We start from the raw sequence: 18,603 nt of genomic DNA on the forward strand, positions 1-18,603 counted from the left end.
GTTTATTGCTTTCTGCATTAATGGAATACCTAGGATTAATCTATTTAACTGATTAACCTGTTTAGTATCTGGATGATTGACATGTGCTCTAACATGCTATTAGCACATTTTCATAACTTGAAAAATGCACAAAAGTACATACTCTGTGCTATAGGATATGTAAGAGAACTTGGGATGTGGAGAGGAAACTTCATAACAGCTGCTATGTATTGAGAGATTCTGTGTTGCTAGATAGTACCAAGTGGTTTACTTACATTATTTCATTTAATACAGTAAAGAACCCTATGAAAATAATATCAGTATCATCATCATCACCTCCTCTGTTTCACTGATTTACAAAATGAGAGACTAGAGAAGTTGTGAAATTTGAACAGTCCTGTCCAGCTAGCTGGAGACTAAATTTGAGTGCAGTTCTACTTGACACTGATGTCATCATGCCTGTGACTTAGGTGCTATGCCATGGTATATAACATAATGGCATCTAATAGCCTCCTGGTATGACGGAAGCTGTGCTTAAGATGCAGGCTGAACTGACTGAAAGGCCTTTTCTTCAGAGTGGGAAACCCTCACCATATGGACAGGTGACACACAGAGACCCTTGGATGGGGCTTGGGTGGGCCCCCAGCTCCTGATGGGGTGCGACTGCACAGGCCCTGTCACCCCTGGCTGTAGGCACTTGAACAAGGGCTGTCAGGCAGCCACTTAGGGGAAGCTGCTGGGAACAGGGCACTCATGCTTCCCTTCAGCCAGGCAAGAGGAGGGGTGGGTGGAAACTGTGGGGGAGGGCAAGCAAGAGCTTGACTGTGCTGCCTGGGAAGGAGTTGTAGAACCCAGGGGTGAGGATGATGTTCCTGGAGGCACTGTCACACTGCCCTTTCTTGGTGCTCTGAGAATGACAGCTGGGGTCAGCACAGAGTTCCACTGTTGGTGTGTTCCAGAACACTCCCGGGGCTGTGCTGGGTGTGCTTGTGATGCACTCCGAGGCATCATCAAGAGATCACCAAACCCGCCCGTCTCCTTCACTCATGAGACTTACAGTCCACTGGAGAGAACTGTTTTCATGTAAATCTTTACCATTTTAACATGAAACTTTAAAAAGTAAGCAAAGCTATAGTTGAATAGAATTGGTACGTTGTCACTTGCAGATTGGAATCACAGAACACGATATTTTAGTGCAGCACTATGTTCTCTCTTTTACAATATATTTTCTTACTGCTGCATGTTAGATCAGACCTCAGAATCCCACGTCTGAAGTGCTGCCTTGCACTCACTCACATGTAAAGAGCAGCTCCAGGAGCCAAGGACCGTCTGGCGTCCAAAGCCAATGATGTCTTTGGCAGGCCTCAGGAATACTGTCACCAGACATGACCCACGTATTGCCGAGGAACCATGCTTGGTGGCAGGCAGAGATGTGTCACTTCATGGCATAGAAAGACAGTGGAAAAAATTGTTCTTGAGGATTATAAAAATCATTCCAGAAATAAAATATTTGAGGAAAGTTGGAAGGTAAATTCATTTTTCTTTCATATAACAAATCTCAGCATCTAAGACCTCCAGATGTCAATGGAAATCCTTTAAGAGAGGTGGTAGAGGGTGGGGCACAGAGGCTTATGCCTATAATCCCAGCACTTTGGGAGGCCAAGGTAGGTGGATCACTTGAGGTCAGGAGTTCAAGACTAGCCTGGCCAACATGGTGAAATCCCGTCTCTATTAAAAATACAAAAAATTAGCCAAGCGTGGTGGCAGGTGCCTGTAATATCAGCTACTTGGGAGGCTGAGGCAGGAGAATCACTTGAACCCAGGAGGCAGAGGTTGCAGTGAGCCAAGATTGTGCCACTGCACTCCAGCCTGGGAGACAGAATGAGATTGGCAAAAAAAACAAAAAAAAAAAAACAAAACAAAAAAAAAGAAAGAGGTGGTAGAAGGAAAACATTAGGCACAGCTGTCCTATCAATATTACTGAGCTGTGATAATATCTGTGCAGTAACCTGTGGATGGCCTCATGGCTAGTGGAAAAGAAGCACCTGGAACCCATTAGAGGTGTTCATCATCTTCATAAAACCTGAGCCCAAAGCAATTTATAATTTGTCCTTACGATGAAGGCAGAAGAAATTTTTGTAATGTTTGATAATGACCAACATGGCCTCTAAGTGCCACATGGAAATAAAAAGGAAGACAAATTATCAGGGGAGGATGACATGGCCTTAGTTTGCCCTAATGAAATGATCACTTATCAGGTTAAATCAGTTGTGTCACTTTAGGAAGCAGAAAAAAAATCAGTAGTTAATTCACCCAGAGTGAGAGCTGATCCTCGGTAACAGCTGACATGAAAAAGCAGTCTAACTTTCTAAGTTTCACAGCATGGGAGTTAACAAGAATTTATCTGCTCAAAAGGTATGCTTTAGCATCTGAGAGAAGAAACCTTTTCTTTTTTTTTTTTTCTTTCTTTTTTTGTGACAAGAATTCAGCTCTGTCACCCAGGCTGGAGTGCAATGGCGTGATCTTGGTTCATTGCAACCTCTGCCTGCCAGGTTCAAGCAATTCTCCTGCCTCAGCCTCCCAAGTAGCTGGGATTACAGGTGTGCACCCACCACATCTGGCTAATTTTTGTATTTTTAGTAGAGACGGGGTTTTGCTATGTTGGCCAGGCTGGTCTTGAACTCCTGACCTAAAGCGATCCACCCACCTTTCCATCCCAAGGGGCTGGGGTTACAGGCATGAGCCACCATGCCCAGCCAGAAATACTCTTTATTGCTAAATTTATTAATAATTCACCTCGATTTTTCCAGTCTATGAATTGTCTAAGCAGCTTGCTTGTCTCTTTCTCAGTAGAAAGCCTCCATCTGCAAGGCTCTGTGTTTCCTGGAATTTTGAGCTAAAAGAAGGCAGGATAACTTGCACAGTGTCTATCGAACTACAGATCTGAGCAAGCTATGGGATGAATTCCCGCATCCTTGGGTTGAGGAATACAGTTTCGTGTTTTTTAAATTGAAATGGTGGATGCAAGTGTCAGGAGCCCCGGTAGCCACTGTCCTTCTGGCAGTATGAGGGGCTGGTGGGTGTCCACCTCTGGCTGAGCAGAGTGGGTGACAGCCTGTGGTGCTTGCATTTCTCCATCTACATATTCTTGGTAGACTTGTGAATGATTGTGTGAGGAGGGTTATCTAGCAGAGATTTCCAGAAGGCGCTAAGGCATCCAAGCAGGAAAATAAAAGTGTAACTTTCTCTTTCCACATCTTCCTGAGCATGGAAGGAAAATACAAACAAGAGCTTCTTATTTCTACTTCATCAGATACTCTGTGTTCTCTTCATTTTCTGTCCTCCAGCTTTTAAAACGAGTTCAAAACCACATACGCAGTACATTTAGGTATACAAAAATACAAGTGCAATGCTGGAGAGCAGTGATGTGATCTCGGCTCACTGCAACCTCCACCTCCAGGGTTCAGATCCTCCTGATCCTCCTGCCTCAGCCTCCTGAGTAGCTGGGATTACAGGCATGCAACATCATGCCCGGCTAATTTTTGTATTTTTAGTAGAGACAGAGGTTTCACCATGTTGGCCAGGCTGATCTCGAATTCCTGACCTCAAGTGATCCGCTGGCCTCGGCTTTCCAAAGTGCTGGGATTACAGGCGTGAGCCACTGCATCCAGCCACAAATATGCATTTTCTAAATTTGTAAATATATAGAAATAAATTCTGGAAATACAGACGACAGACTGATATTGAAGGTCCACTCCAAAGAGAGGATGGGGGAGGATGCGGGGAGGGCTGAGGCTGGATCAGGGGTCTGTCAAAGGGGACTTTAGCCTTATGTGTAATATTTTAATATTTTACTTGGCGAATAGTTTGTACTCAATTGCCTTATTCCCAGAATCCTCCGCAGGCTTGCCAGTGATTCTTACACTTCACATTCCCCACTTATGCATCCAGTTGAATCATTCAGGTTCTGGGGATGCAGTGTGTGTGTTCTGGACAAAGGATTATGCTATTAACAAAGGAAAGCAGCCCACTGAAGTTTGATGTAATTAGGATGGTTATAATCGCCATGGAGTCTTTCCACAAATAGGTAACAATACCTTCTCTCCCTCCTCTAGGAGAGTGCCTTCCCGGAGCCTGATTTCTGGTTCTGAGCGGAAAGCCATTGTCCTAGGCTCCACTCAGTCTAGTGCAAGTGCATATCAGAGGCTAGGAAAGTCCCCTCATCTACTTCACACAGAGGAACTGATTCTCGGAACCAGAGGAGAAAGGCAGGAGGGGAAACACAGAAGGCAGGGAGCCCCCTTCATCCTGGCCTTCCTGCTTCCCGCCCCAGCCTAGCAACACCCTCCTCCCAGCCCAGCCCCAACACCACACTTTCTCAGGGCCCTGTCGTTCTTCTGTGTGCACCTCATGCTCCAGCCAAAGGAAAGTTCCTCCTGTTTCCAGAACATTCGCATGCTTTCCTGCAGCAGGTCTTGTTCACACCTGTTCCTCTGCCTGAGGTAATCCTACCCGTCCTGCACGGCCACCTCTAATGCTGTCTCCAAGAATGTTTCATCTCCCTCAGTCTGCCCACCAGATGTACTTTCTTTGTCATCCAACCCCCCTCATCACCTGAGGCCCCCCATGTCTCATGAGAAGTGCCCTTGTCTCCTCCTCCCAGAGTGTAAGCCCTGTGAAGGCAGGGTGGTGCGTGACTCATCCATCCATCCTTCCTCCTTCCCATATGCCAGCCCTTACTTTAGGATTTGGAGATGTAAAAATGGATGAAAGATTGCCCCTATTCTCCTGGAGCTCATCTTAGGGACTCAGATAATTACCAAAGTCGGGGAAGGACCGTGGGCCCCTAGCCACCAGGTTGACAGCTTCTGCCTACTTGAGTATCTCAAGGAGCATGCAGACCCGGCCTCTTCTTTGCATTCACTATATCTCAAAACCGAGAGGAAGCCTCATTCTTCACAGTGCCAGGGCCTTGGGTAAAAGGTGGGAGGGGAGCCTACCTTTCTAGTGCAAGAGGGAACGGAGGCCCATAAATTACACAGCGATGGACTGTTCAGTCACATCAGCAGAAACACCTTCCATCTTCCTCGTGTGGACACTGGGGAGAGGCTGAGTCACTACGTGACTCCGTTCCCTGGGTGTGTTCATGTGTGTTTGTGTGTGTGTGCACGTCTGCATGTGTGGGCACTTGTGTATGTGAACAGATGCATATGTCTGAAGAGACGCAGCTGTTGCAAAGCCTCGGTGCGACGAATTGTCATCCTGTGTGCCTCCCTGGGAGAGTCAGAAGGGCCTGGCTCTGGCCACAGGGCCACTGGATCCTGCTGGCCCTTCCCCACTGGTGGCTTTAAGGATTGCTTCTATCTCAGGGTGGAGGGGAGTGGAGAAGCCAGTGTCCCCTGGCTAAATCCTTGCTGTGGGCACTCCCAGAAACATCTGTGGCCTTTGGGAGAATGAAAGAGAAACGAGCCGCAGCCATGCCGTACCCCGGGGGCTGGCAGGATGTATTTCTGGCTGTGTCAGTATCCAAGAGGGGCCTTTCTGTGGGCCTTATGTAAACCACTGCACAGGAGACTCAGCAACTGACTGAGAGAGTGAAACCCTGGAGTCCGAGGGCCTGAGTTCAAATCTTGGTTCTGTCATCACCTGGCTGAGAGTGCTGCAGCAGCTAATTTAATGGCACAGGCTTCAGTTTTCTCATCTGTGTAACGGGAATAGCAACTAGCCCTCCCTCAAAGAGTTGCTGTAGTGCTTAAATGTAAAGGACTTTGAATACTACTTGACACACTACATATCCGAAAAAAGGTAGCTGGGTTTTGTTGTTGTTGTTGTTGTTGTTGTTGTTTTGTTTTTGACTCAGAGTCTCACTCTGTTGCCCAGGCTGGAGTGCAATGGCGTGATCTTGGCTCACTGCAACCTCTGCCTCCCGGATTCAAGTGATTCTCCTGCCTCTGCCTCCTGAGTAGCTGGGATTACAGGCATGTACAACCATGCCTGGCTAATTTTTATATTTTTAGTAGAGATAGGGTTTCCCCATGTTGGCCAGGCTGGTCGCGAACTCCTGACCTCAGGTGATCTGCCTGTGTCAGCCTCCCAAACTGCTGGGATTACAGGCATGAGCTACTGTGCCCAGCCTGTTTTTTTATTTTTTATTTTTTATTATTAGAGTAGGACACAATAAATAGGAGATGACACCTCCTACTTGTCTGTCTAATACATACAGCCCAAGTTCAGCCATACGTGGCAATAGCAATAGAGAACATCCCCCCTGACGCGGCAGTGCTTTCTCCTCCTTTGAGGTGACTCCACCTCCCCCACCCATCTCCCCCACGTGGGTATCCAGCACCCTCTGTTGTCTTCTTGGCTGGCCAGGTAAGGCACTCTTACTGTACCTGTCCAGGGAAGCCCACACCAGACAGAAGCCCGACTCTGGAGTAAGCATGACTAAGCGTGCCCCTTCAAACCTCAGAAACTCTTTGAGGTCAGAAGCAGTGTCTAACTGCTTCCCTCCTTCCTTTTGCTCACCAAAGTCTTTTAACCACTCTCTCTGCTATGTCAGATGCATAAATGGTTGCAGTTCTCTTCTGTACTATCTTCTAGAAAGTTGTTCTAAGCTGGACATGAGCTAGAGTTAAATCATGCCCATGAGTGAACATAGCTTCTCATTCTAGCCTGGGACTCTTGCCTTATTTAATTGATGGTGACATTTTAGGAATCACAAGTAGACAAGAGAGAGAAATTTGGGGGCAGGAGGTGTAAAGCTGGTGTAGAACAATTCCCACTCACACTTAGAATCGCCTCACGAAGCAACCTGGGACCCTACTTTTGTCAAAGCCATCCATGGTGCTTAGATCTGTTGAAGAAACATCATTTCCTACACCCAGCAGAGGCCATCTGACACAAAATCAGTGTGACCTGTTTCAACTGGTTGTGAGTAATATTTTTATGTACTAAAGCAAAATATCTGTAATATCCTGAAATTTTGAACAAAAATAAGATTTTGGTTTTGGTTTATACACATTAGCACAAAGCTATCTCTTTTCAGGGGTTGAGCCTTTATGTTTGGCTTAATTGCATTTTTACAAATATGATTTGCCCATATTACAGCAGATTTTTAAAGGGGCAGGTAAGCAAAGATGGGGAAGACAAGAAATAAATAAGCTGGGAGGCTAAAGAAAACTAACATGAGTACCGTATGCATGATGGTTTAGTAGCAACTTTTCATAAGCATTTCATTTGAGGCATAGAGCAGGTAGGTATTCTCCTACTCGTTCTACAGATGGAGAAATCAAGGTGCAGGGGGGTTATATGGCTCTTCTTCAGAACTTGAGGCTTTTTGGATGCCACACTTAGTGCCTATTCATACTGCCCCTTGTGGAAAGGAGTGAGTGGTAAGGGTGGGGAAGAAAGGGGTGCAGATGAACTTGGGGTAAATGCGGAAGACTGCTGGCACTGGGTCAGCAGGGGACAAAGCCAGAGTAGCTCTTGCAAGCGCCACCACCCCTCCTGGAAAAGGCTGATAGGGCAGCCACCTGTGCACTCCTGGTCTGCTCTCAGCCTGCTCTCTGTGAGCTCATCCCCACTGTGTGAGCTGATTTGACCCACTCACCAGGAAACACCTTACTGCTGTTGCCTCTGGCACCCTTGCAGAGAGGCCCCCTCTACCACTGCACCCTCCTCCTGCTTCTTAGGTTCTCTGAGGCCACCACCCAGGACTTTGCAATAAAGCTTTTGGTTTGCTCTGGGATTGCCCCTAAGCCCCCTGCCTGGGGCCCTGCGCTGCTCCTGCTGGCTGACATCGCTGGCCACTGCTCCCTGAGCTGGGTCAGCACACAGCCTGGAGTGATCCCCGATGACGCTGGGAAATGGACCTATGACCCCTGCTTGTGAAGGGTCAGTGAACTTTCTGGTGGTGCACAAGGTGTCAGAACAATGTCAACAGGGCCAGCAGGGGAAAGTGCTGACAACTGTGGGCACGGGTAGGACCAGCTCCTCCCTCGGAAGACTGCAAGCAGCGATAGCCATCTGTCCTTATCTCCGCCCCTCCAGCCTCCACACAGCCATCCAGCTGACTTCCAATAAACAAATGGAAGTCGAGGGTGTCTGACATTAACCAGTCATCTTCTCCAGGCCATTTTCTCAAGGAAAGGGATTAACCTAAAGAAGGATGTGTGTTTTCTGGAAGGATAATAAATCTCTACTCCTCTTGGGTTTTTTCTCCATTTTTCTCTTCCTTTTGTTACTTACACTCTTGCACCTATTCTAGGCTTTTTCACTTATATTTACTTTTCTATTTATACATTGAATTGAATACACAATTATACTCTCATAATGTATCACTAAATACTATTCTATTCAAATACTATGTGTTTAAGTCTGTGCCAGGCACTGTCCCAAATACAATGAGAATTGGATCTGGTACACAAATAACCTCACCACAGATAGGGTGCAATAAATGTCATAAAAGGGATACAAAGACATTGCTGTTGGGATGTAGACAAGAATAGAGTACTAGCAGATGAAGTGATCAGAGATGGTCAGGAAAATATGACATTTAGCTGTGCAATGAATTGGGTAGTAATAGGCAGAGAGAGCACAGCATTGCGGTCTTTTGCAGGATCTGGTGCAAAGTGGACGTTCCACAAATTCCAGGCAGAAAGAGCAGCATAAGTAATAATGTAGAGACAGCAAACAACAAGCAGCCTTGTTTTCACTGATGAACTGGTTTGGCAAATGTTTGCTACTGTGCAACAAGCATGGTTCTCGGTCTTAGGGATCTAGGAATAAACTGAGCACAAAATGTCCCTGCCCTCAAGGAGCTTGTGCTTTAGCAGCAGGAGAAAGACACTAAACCAATAAAACTATAATATGCCAGGTGGTGTTAGGCACTGAAAATAAAGTTAAAGCTGGCCAGGTGCAGTGGTTCACGCCTGTAATTCCAGCACTTTGGGAGACCGAAGCATGTGGATCACTTGAATTCAGGAGTTCTAGACCATCCTGACCAACATGATGAAACCCCATCTCTACTAAAAATAGAAAAGTTAGCCAGGTGTGGTGGTGCACGCCTGTAATCCCAGCTACTCGGGAGGCTGAGGCAGGAGAGTTGCTTGAACCCAGGAAGTGGAGGTTGCAGTGAGTTGAGATCGTGCCACTGCACTCCAGCCTGGGCAGCCGAGTGAGACTGTGTCTCAAAAACAAATAAATAAATAAATAAATAAATAAATAAATAAAAGCAGGATAAGGGGCAGAGAGTGACAAGGGACATATTTTTAAGAGGGTCATCAGGGAAGCCCTTCTAACAAACAAAAATCTTCTGGAAGTGACAGGGGCCACCATGCAGGTGTTGGGGATGCAGCACCACAGGTGGTGGGACTAGCACTCTTAAAGGGCCTGCAGAGGGAACAGCAGAGTGTATCCAATGAACACAAATGAACCAATGTGGCAAGTTACCAAGCAGGTGAATTATAGAGATGAGGTTAAAGAGAACCTTGGGGCCAGATTACATGGGGCTTGGTGCACCACAGTAATGACTTGGGATTTTATCTTGAGAATGTAGAGCAAAGCATGCGCTCATTCACGTTGCTGAAGGAAACTCTGGCTGCTGCAAGGAGAATTAACTATAAAATAGGTTGAAGCTGGGGATCAGCTAAGAATTGTAGGGGCTACCTTTTTCTGGAGTGTGGTACGTGAATCCAGTACATAAGTTTATTTTTCCAGGAAATAAATCTAGAGAAGTAGCTTGGAACCAGACCTGAGGGTTCCATCTTGAGAGCCAGGTTAATAAAATTAGACTCTGTTTCACTGACAGTGAGGGTCCACTGGGAGATTTCAGCAAAACAAGATGATCATTGTTTAGTTTCTGAAAGATACAAGGGAACTCTGGGCTCTGCCCCTGCAACTTGAGTGATGTGAGTCCTGCTTCTACCAGTCATCAGCTCTTAAACCTTGGGCAAGCATTGAACCATCCTAAACTCTAGTTTCATTATCTATGGTTAATTCATCATTCCTTTGCTCGTTATACTGCACAGGGCTATCAGGAGGACAGTGTGATAGGAATACACATGCAGCCTTCAGTAAACTGACATATAATTAGTCTTCCAATGCTGGCCACTCGGACTATGCTGTATCCTGCAGCCTGGACAGGAAGACTTGTGAGTTCTCTGGAGAGGTTATAGATGCTGCTCAGGCTGCTGCAATGCTAGGAGGGGTAGGTGTGGGAGACGAAAGACTGCGCTGGTGTAGGAAGAAGCAGTAGAAGGAGCACTGTTGCAGGAGACATGGAAATCTCTGCCAAAAGGAAAGAAACCACATGAATATCGCAGCTGGGGAGGGGGCTAAGAAAGGCTATACCAAGGAGGGCTGTTGAAGTCAGAAACCTGACAGCTTGGATATTATAACTAAGGAATAGGAAATAATCAAATGGTAGGGTTTTTCACTTCAAAGACAGGAAGCAGGATGAGTTTTAACAGATAGGGGACCGATGGGAAGGGAGGTCATTTAGGAGGGAAGATACTAAGCACCGGGCATTTCCAGCCCACAGCACTACCAGGACAGATAGCAAGAGCGATCTCATAGGCAGCTGGGCACAGGGGTTGGCGCCCAATCCGTGTTGAGTTTAGCTGAATTGACTGTAGTCACATAAGAAAGTAATACTGGAGATGACGGTTTAGATGGCATCACAGAGTAAATGAAGGGTCTTGCAAAGAAGATGGAGGAAAAGGAAGAGAGCTAAAGATAGAGACGTGAGGGCCAGCTGCGGTGGCTCACGCCTGTAATCCCAGCGCTTTGGGAGGCTGAGGTGGGCAGATCGCCTGAGATCAGGAGTTCGAGACCAGTCTGACTAACATGGAGTAATCCTATCTCTACTAAAAATACAAAAGTAGCCAGGCGTGATGGCGCATGCCTGTAAACCCAGCTACTCGGGAGGCTGAGAGATGAGAACCGCTTGAACCTGGGAGGTGGAGGTTGCAGTGAGCCGAGATCGCGCCACTGCACTCCAGCCTGGGCAACAGGAGCAAACCTCAGTCTAAAACTCAGTCTAAAAAAAAAAAAAAAAAAGAAGTCAAGATCAAAGAAGGGCTGGAAAGAATGAGATGGCAATTAAACCCCTGCATTTGAACTGGGGAGAGAGGACAGGCAGAGAGCAGAGGGGAGAAAGCTGGGGAAAGTGAGAGAGAGAGAGAGTGAGGAGGAAGAAGAGGAGGATCAAGAGGAGAGAGGAGATCAGAGAAGCTTTTGAAAGTGCAGGTCCCATCCAGAGGTGGAGGTGGGAATTTCAGGAATTGAAGAAGGGAATAAATGGGTGAAAGAGTGGGAACTTCAAACACAGGCTTGAAGACTTGAGCAAGAAAACGACAGAGCAGGACAGAAGGCAAGTAGCTATGGATATAAGTTTAAGCAAGGGATAGCCTTTTGGGATCTCTAAACGTATTAACAGAGAAAGAGAAGAAAAGACTGGAGCCGTCCAGCAGCAGCTGGCAGTCCTGAGCACGGAACTGGCCATCTGCACTCTAAGCAGGGATTCCCTCCCTGCAGGGTCTTGTATCTCTTGGTGTTTTTGACCTGGGGCAATAATAAATTATATTAAAATATCTTATGTGACTAAATGTTCCTGTTAAGGTAAACTGACATAAATAAATACTGATTTATAACCAGAAAATGAAAACCTTAGCATCATGAAATAATCTTTCTTTCATTCGTGTGCCTACATCAGCTGCTGACAATTCCCAGGACTTCATCACAGATCTTTGATCCCAGCCACTAATTTTAAATGGCTCCAGCCTCATTCTGGCACCTCATTCTTCATAGTTTTAATGAATTGGGGCCTCTTGACATCTCTTGGATATATGGCTCCACAGATCCCCCGCTTCCAGAAACAAAGCATTTTGTTTTCATTATCAGCTGATGAACGAAGGAATTGACTTCTGAGATGAATATACCTACACACACTCATTCTGTGTTGATTTGGAATCAACAAGCTCTCCTGCTCAATGCTAAGGGAAGTAATCACATTTTTTAGAGTTTGCAGTCTAAAACCTTGAAACTATAACTGCAATACAATAAAAACCATACAGTTTTTCCCTAAGGTTCTGTAAGGTCTTTTAGGGATGCCCTCCCCTGACCTATGTTTCATAACGTGAAAAATCCACAATTTTCAGAGATTCTGGCATATCAGTAAGTGTTCCGAGAATGGACTTTATTGTATCTTAAACATACATTCCTTTTACTCAGTTGCAGTCAACAAAGGATTCCTGAGATGAAGTGCATATGTATGTCTACACATTTTTGTTTGTTTGTTTTTAAGACAGAGTCTTGCTCTATTACCCAGGCTGGAGTGCAGTGGCATGATCACAGATCACTGTAACCTTGAACTCCTGGGCTCAAACAATCCTCACACCTCAGCCTCCCTAGTTGCTAGGACTATAAGCGTGCTCCAGCAAGCCTGGCTAATGTTTGTGTATGTGCAGAGACAGGTCTCGCCACGTTGTCCAGGCTGGTCTTAAACTCCTGGCTTCAAGCGATCCTCCTGCCATGGCCTCCCAAAATGCTGGGATCACAGGTATGAGCTAGCATGGCCAGCCATACACATTTTGAAAGAAAGCCACACATTCCTTTCATGGCTTAGTGAGAAGGACAAACAACAACAAAATTATGGACTGCATTGCTTACCTACACAACAATAGACTTTTTTCCTTAAATTGATGTGAGCTCATTAAGATGCCTGATTCCTCTGGGACTTCGGGTCACCAGCTAATCACATCATATTTCAGTCCAACACTAGAGACCAGTCTACAATTTCTAATCCCAATCTGCAAGTCCCTCCCCACACAAGGAAGCCCTGCAAAGGAGTCCACAGGCATGGAGGGACTTTCTGTCCATGATTTGGAATACTTATGCCTGTCTATGACGCTGGCACCATGTTTCACTCCTGCTGTGAGATGGAACCTCCCATCCTTTCACCAGCTGGCATGGAAAGACCGCTGTGCCTCCTTCCCAGGCCCCAGGCCTGTCAACACGTCTGATGATAATGAACAGGCCACAGGTGAATTGTGTGCCTGCCTACTGGATGACAGCTTCTGTCAAGTCCCCAAGGGGGGAAGGCCTCTGCCATCATCCCTGATCCACAGGACAATTCCCTGCAAGATGGGGGGACAGGATATCCCTGCCTGGGTAGGACTCTGCCCTTTTGCTTGTTGATATGTGCAGTGCTATATGGTCCTCCATTAGAAAACAGAGAAGTGTTGGTTTCAAAAGGATTTATTTGCCAAAGTTTCTCTCACCTATACATACAGATCTGGGAATAATTTAAATTCACATACACAAGATAAAGCAGAGAAATGAAGCAATTATCCAAGGGGGAAAAAGATACCATTTGTTTAAAATGCTCAGAAATTGAAGCCAAAATATGTATGTGGGGAGGAAAGGGCGCACTTGAATTACAAGGATAATTGCCTCAATTCACTGTGTTACTTTGTATGTGTAGACACAAAAGTGTACAGTATTTAAAGGATCGGTTATCCTCAGAAATGCAACCCCAGCCTTTGTGAACTCACTTTATGTTAAGGAGCAGTGTTCAGAAACCCTGGAACTCCGCCAGCACCATTGTTTGCTGTCCATTTCAGTGTCACTGAAGTCAGAGAGAAATTTGTTTTAAGGGTAATGTACTATGTTTTTATGATAGGGCTTCCACACTGAGGCGTGGGAAGTTGAGATTTCATGTTATTCATGACGAGCCTTTAAGCTCTGTCTTGTGAGAAGAAAAAAATACATTAAGTGCCAGAGCAGTGCCTATAAAACAACTTTCAAAGGATTGCAGCATTTTAGTTTGTAGTATATTAGCACAAATCTGTGACTAAAGATAGTATATTAATCTTTGAACTAAGAGTTTGAACTCAGACAGACAAATTCTCCTACATGGTCAACACTATTCAAACTGATAAGGATTATATCTACAATGGAATCTTAAGAGTGTCCCTTGATAGCATAGAAAAGGCTGTTGTAACCGTTAACTTGTTTTTAAAAAAATCCTGGAAAAAATGTTCTGAGAAGAAAAAGGGAAATAACTCTTTAGAAAGGGAAAACAAACCTTCTGGGGCAGGAAAATCAATTCTTTAAACATTTCTTTCTTCAGATGATGAATTTCTTAAGAAAAGCAAGGGGAAAAAGAGAAAAAAATCTTTTTTTGCAAATGAGAATCAATCCAACAGAGCAAGATAAGATACATAAAGGTAAAATACAGCAATCCAACAGAACAGGGTAAAATATATGAAGATAGTTTTGTGTTAAAACCAGAACTATAGATCCTGGAAGAAGATGAAAATGATCTTTCAGGAGACCACTTATCTATAAAAATGGAATTTGCTCTCCATTTTTTAAACTTCCTAACACTTATTCCCAGCATTTAAAAATGATTAACCACTTCTCAAGACTGAGTAGGAGAGACAGAAACATTAGCACACCATTGAGCTTCCAAATTTGGAGCATCAGGGTTGACTCATGGACAAGGAGCTGTTGCAGGAAGTTGGATCCCAACCAACAGATTGAGGGGAGGGGAGAATTCTGCTTCCAGACAGCATGTAGCACCTGGAACCAGAAGAAAAGTCAACATTCAGAGCATCCCAGGCCATGCTGAAGGTGGCTTGCAAAAGTAAGATTTTGAACTTGGACAGGAAAACTCAAAGACAGAGATGTTGGAAGCCAAGCCAATGCCTGTTCTTGGGGTAATGGTTGTAAATATGGTTTTGAAGCCCAATTACCTGGATTTGCATCCTGGTGTGCTCACTCTCTAACTCTAAGTGTGGTGATTTACTTGGCCTCTCTAGATCTCATTTTTCCTGCCTATCAAATGAAAAAATGGAAACCTAGCCCAGATATTGTTGTGAGACTCAAATGGGCTAACACATACCAGGTGCTTAGAACAATGCCTCATACATAATAAGTGACCAATACTGGCCAGCTCTGATTAGTTTATACTTACCTGGGTGACAGCCTGACTGTGGGATGGGCTAGGGCTGCTGAGCTCATGTCTGGTCTATGAAGGTGCCATGTGCTCTTGATTCCATCCTGGGCTGAAATGAGAGGTGAACTCAGCTAACTAAGCTTTTTAGTTTAACTAGTTTTTAGTTTAACTTTTTAGTTTAACTAGTTTTTAGTTTAACTGCTGGTATTGGAAATCAATACCAGCAGCCACTGAAGGTCATTATACATGGGCACGACAATATCTAAGTGTTCTGTTAGAGAGACAGAAATAAAAAGAAGAAACCAGAGGCAGAGACTCCACTGGGAAGATGTTCCAGGCGTTATATTTTCTCCGCTATGGCTCCATTACGGAAGACAGAAAGAGAAGGAGTGTTAGGTACATGAAGATGGTGAGAGGAGGAATAAAACACGGTCATAAAACAGTGACTTCAAATTCTCATGCTCGGGTATCCAGGAGAATGATCGTGCCAATGAACACAGTAAGAAATGTGTAGTTTCCACATTTAGTTGAACCCTTAATAGCACTAAATTTTTCATTCATTTATCTGTGAGCAGCTGCCCCTCACTTTCCTATGGTTAATGTGCCTCCTTTGGCCACTCTTTTCTTAAGATTCCAAACCTGATCCACAGCCTCTCAGCATGTGGCTGTGCTTTGTATCAGACCACAGACTCCCTCAGCAGTTTTTCTCAAAATGTCCCACTCTTCCTTCATGTTTTCATCGGTTTCCTATGTGGCTCCCATCATTATGTTCTTTTTTTGAGACTTAGAGGAAAAAAAGCCAATCTTGTATAAGATTAGGACTTCCACAAAAGCCCTCCTCCTTTCCCGTCGGAGCCCCTGCTTCATAGTTTTGTTTTGTTTTTCTTTTTTTTTGAGACAGAGTTTTGCTCTGTCGCCCAGGCTGGAGTGCAGTGGGGTGATTTCAGCTCACTGCAACCTCTGCCTCCTGGGTTCAAGCGATTCTCCTGCCTCAGCCTCTAGAGTAGCTGGGATTACAGGCAACTGCCACCATGTCTAGCTAATTTTTGTATTTTTAGTTGAGACGGGGTTTCAGCATATTGGCCAGGCTGGTCTCAAACTCCTGACCTCAGGTGATCCATCCGCCTCAGCCTCCCAAAGTGCTGGGATTACAGGCGTGAGCCACCATCTCTGGCCCCCTGCTTCACAGTTTTTTAAAAACAGTATTCATCATTTAAATCATTTGTTTCCTATAGTGTTAGTCTTCTCTTTCACTGACTTGAAAAGTCAGAATATGGGCCGGTCGCTGTGGCTCACACCTGTAATCTCAGCACTTTGGGAGGCTGAGGCAGGCAGATCACGAGGTCAAGAGATCGAGGCCAGCCTGGCCAACATGGTGAAACCCCGTCTCTACTAAAAATACAAAAATTAGCTGAGTGTGGTGGCACACACTTGTAGTCCCAGCTACTCGGAAGGCTGAGGCAGGAGAATCACTTGAACGCAGGAGGCAGAGGTTGCAGTGAGCCGAGATCATGCCACTGCTGTCCAGCCTGGCAATAGAGAGAGAGACTCCATCTCAAAAAATAAAATAAAATTAAATAAAATAAAATAAAATAAAATAAAATAAAATAAAATAAAACAAAACATCAGAATATGAGCGTGCTCACATCTTTTCTAATCCAAAAAATGTCTTTCAGTGGTAGTACTACATCACAAGTTTCCTTGCTTTTTACATCTTTCCACTCAACAGCAAACTTACTGACAGAAAGCTCCAGGCTTCTTCTACTTCCTTGATGTCCATTTAGTCGTAAATCCCTTATTATTTTAAAAAATGTTTTGTATACATGCATAAAGCATACACACACAAAAAATGCACAAACCGGAAGTGTCTCACTCAATGAACCATTGCAAAGTGACCACACTCCTGGTAGCAACAGGGGTCATGAAATAGAAAGTTCCCAGCCTCCCAGAAGCTCCTTTCATGCCGCTTTCCTAGCTCCAAACCTCCCTCTTCTTCTCTCTTGACTTCTAACACCATGGATTAATTTTCTATATTTTAAATTTTTATAAAAATGTAATCATACAGTATGTAGACTTTGTGTCTGCTTTCTTTTGCTCAATTTAAGATTTGTGAGACTCACCCATGTTTCTTGCACATAGAAGCATTCACTTTCTTTGCTATATTTTAATACATGAATATATTACCAGTTATTCATTCATTCTACTATTTGTGGGCCATTTGGTTGCTTCCAGGTTTTAGCTATTGCACACGATGCCACTGTGAACATTCTTTTGGTGAATATATGGACACATTTCTGTTAGGTATGTACTTTAAAAAGGTATTTCTGTGTCCAAGTTTACACGTATGATCAATAATGCCAAATGGCTTTTCAGAGTGATTTTTATCAATGTATACACTAATCAGCAGTGGATAGGATCCTTTCTTGCTAACACTAGGTAGTGTCAGTGCTTTTAATTTTAGCCATTCAAGTAATTGCATAGCAGTATCTCATCGGGTATTTTTCTTCCTTTTAGTCCAGCCTTATTGAGTTACAATTTACTGACAATAAAATGTACCCATTTTCAGTTCCATGTGTTTCAAAATGTAGATACCTGTGTAACCACCCCTTAATCAATGATGATGTGATGTAAAATATTTCCATCGCCTCAAAGTTTGTTCGTTTGTTTGTTTGCATTTGCATCCCCTCACAGTGAATTCTTCCCATTTTTGATGCCAGGCAAACACTGATCAGCTTTCTGTTTCTATAAATTAGTTTTGCCTGTCCAAGGTTGTCACAAAGTAAAATCAGAGCACATACTCACCTGTGGCCAGCTTCTTTTGCTCAGTATGATATTTGCAAGACTTATACAAGTTGTTGCAACTATCAATATTTTATTGTTTGTTTACTGCTGAATAGTGTTCCAGTGTATGAATATATCATATATATCATATATTGTTTTCTTATTCATCTGTTTGTGGACATTTGAGTTGCTTCCACTTCTCAGCAATTATAAACAAGGCTTCTATTAATATTCATGTCCGAGTATTGTTGTAGACATGGCATTCATTTCTCTTGGGTAAATGCCTAATGGGATTTATGGTATAATGTAAGTGCATGTTCAACTTTCCAAGAAACCAGCAACTGCTTTCAGAAGTGATTGTGCCACCTTGCACTCACCAGCAGCAATGTATGAAAGTCCTAATTCTTTCATATACTTGCCAACATTTGGTATTGCGTTCCTTTTAAATTTTAGCCATTTTGCCAGTTATATAGTAGTATCTCATTGTGCTTTTAATTTTCATTTTTCCAGTGACTGAAAATATGCATCTTTTCATCTGCTTATTTGCTATTTGCTTATCTTCTTTGTGACACGTTAATCAAATTTTCTGTCCCCTTTTTAAAAAGCAGGTTATCGCCTTATTGTTGAGTTATAAGAGTCGTTTACATATTCTGGATACAAGTCTTCTATTAGATACATGTCTTGCAATGTTTTTTTCCAGTCTATCTTGAAGTTTTTTTTTTTTTTTCTGAGACAGAGTCTCACTCTGTGGCTGATGCTGGAGTGCAGTTACACTATCTCGCTTTACTGCAACCTTTGCCTCCTAGGCTCAAACGATTGTCATGCCTCAGCCTCCCGAGTAGCTAGGACTACAGGTGTGTGCCACCACACCCAGCTAGTTTTTT

This window comes from Rhinopithecus roxellana, chromosome 4, assembly GCF_007565055.1.
Source record: "Rhinopithecus roxellana isolate Shanxi Qingling chromosome 4, ASM756505v1, whole genome shotgun sequence".
NCBI lineage: Eukaryota > Metazoa > Chordata > Mammalia > Primates > Cercopithecidae > Rhinopithecus > Rhinopithecus roxellana.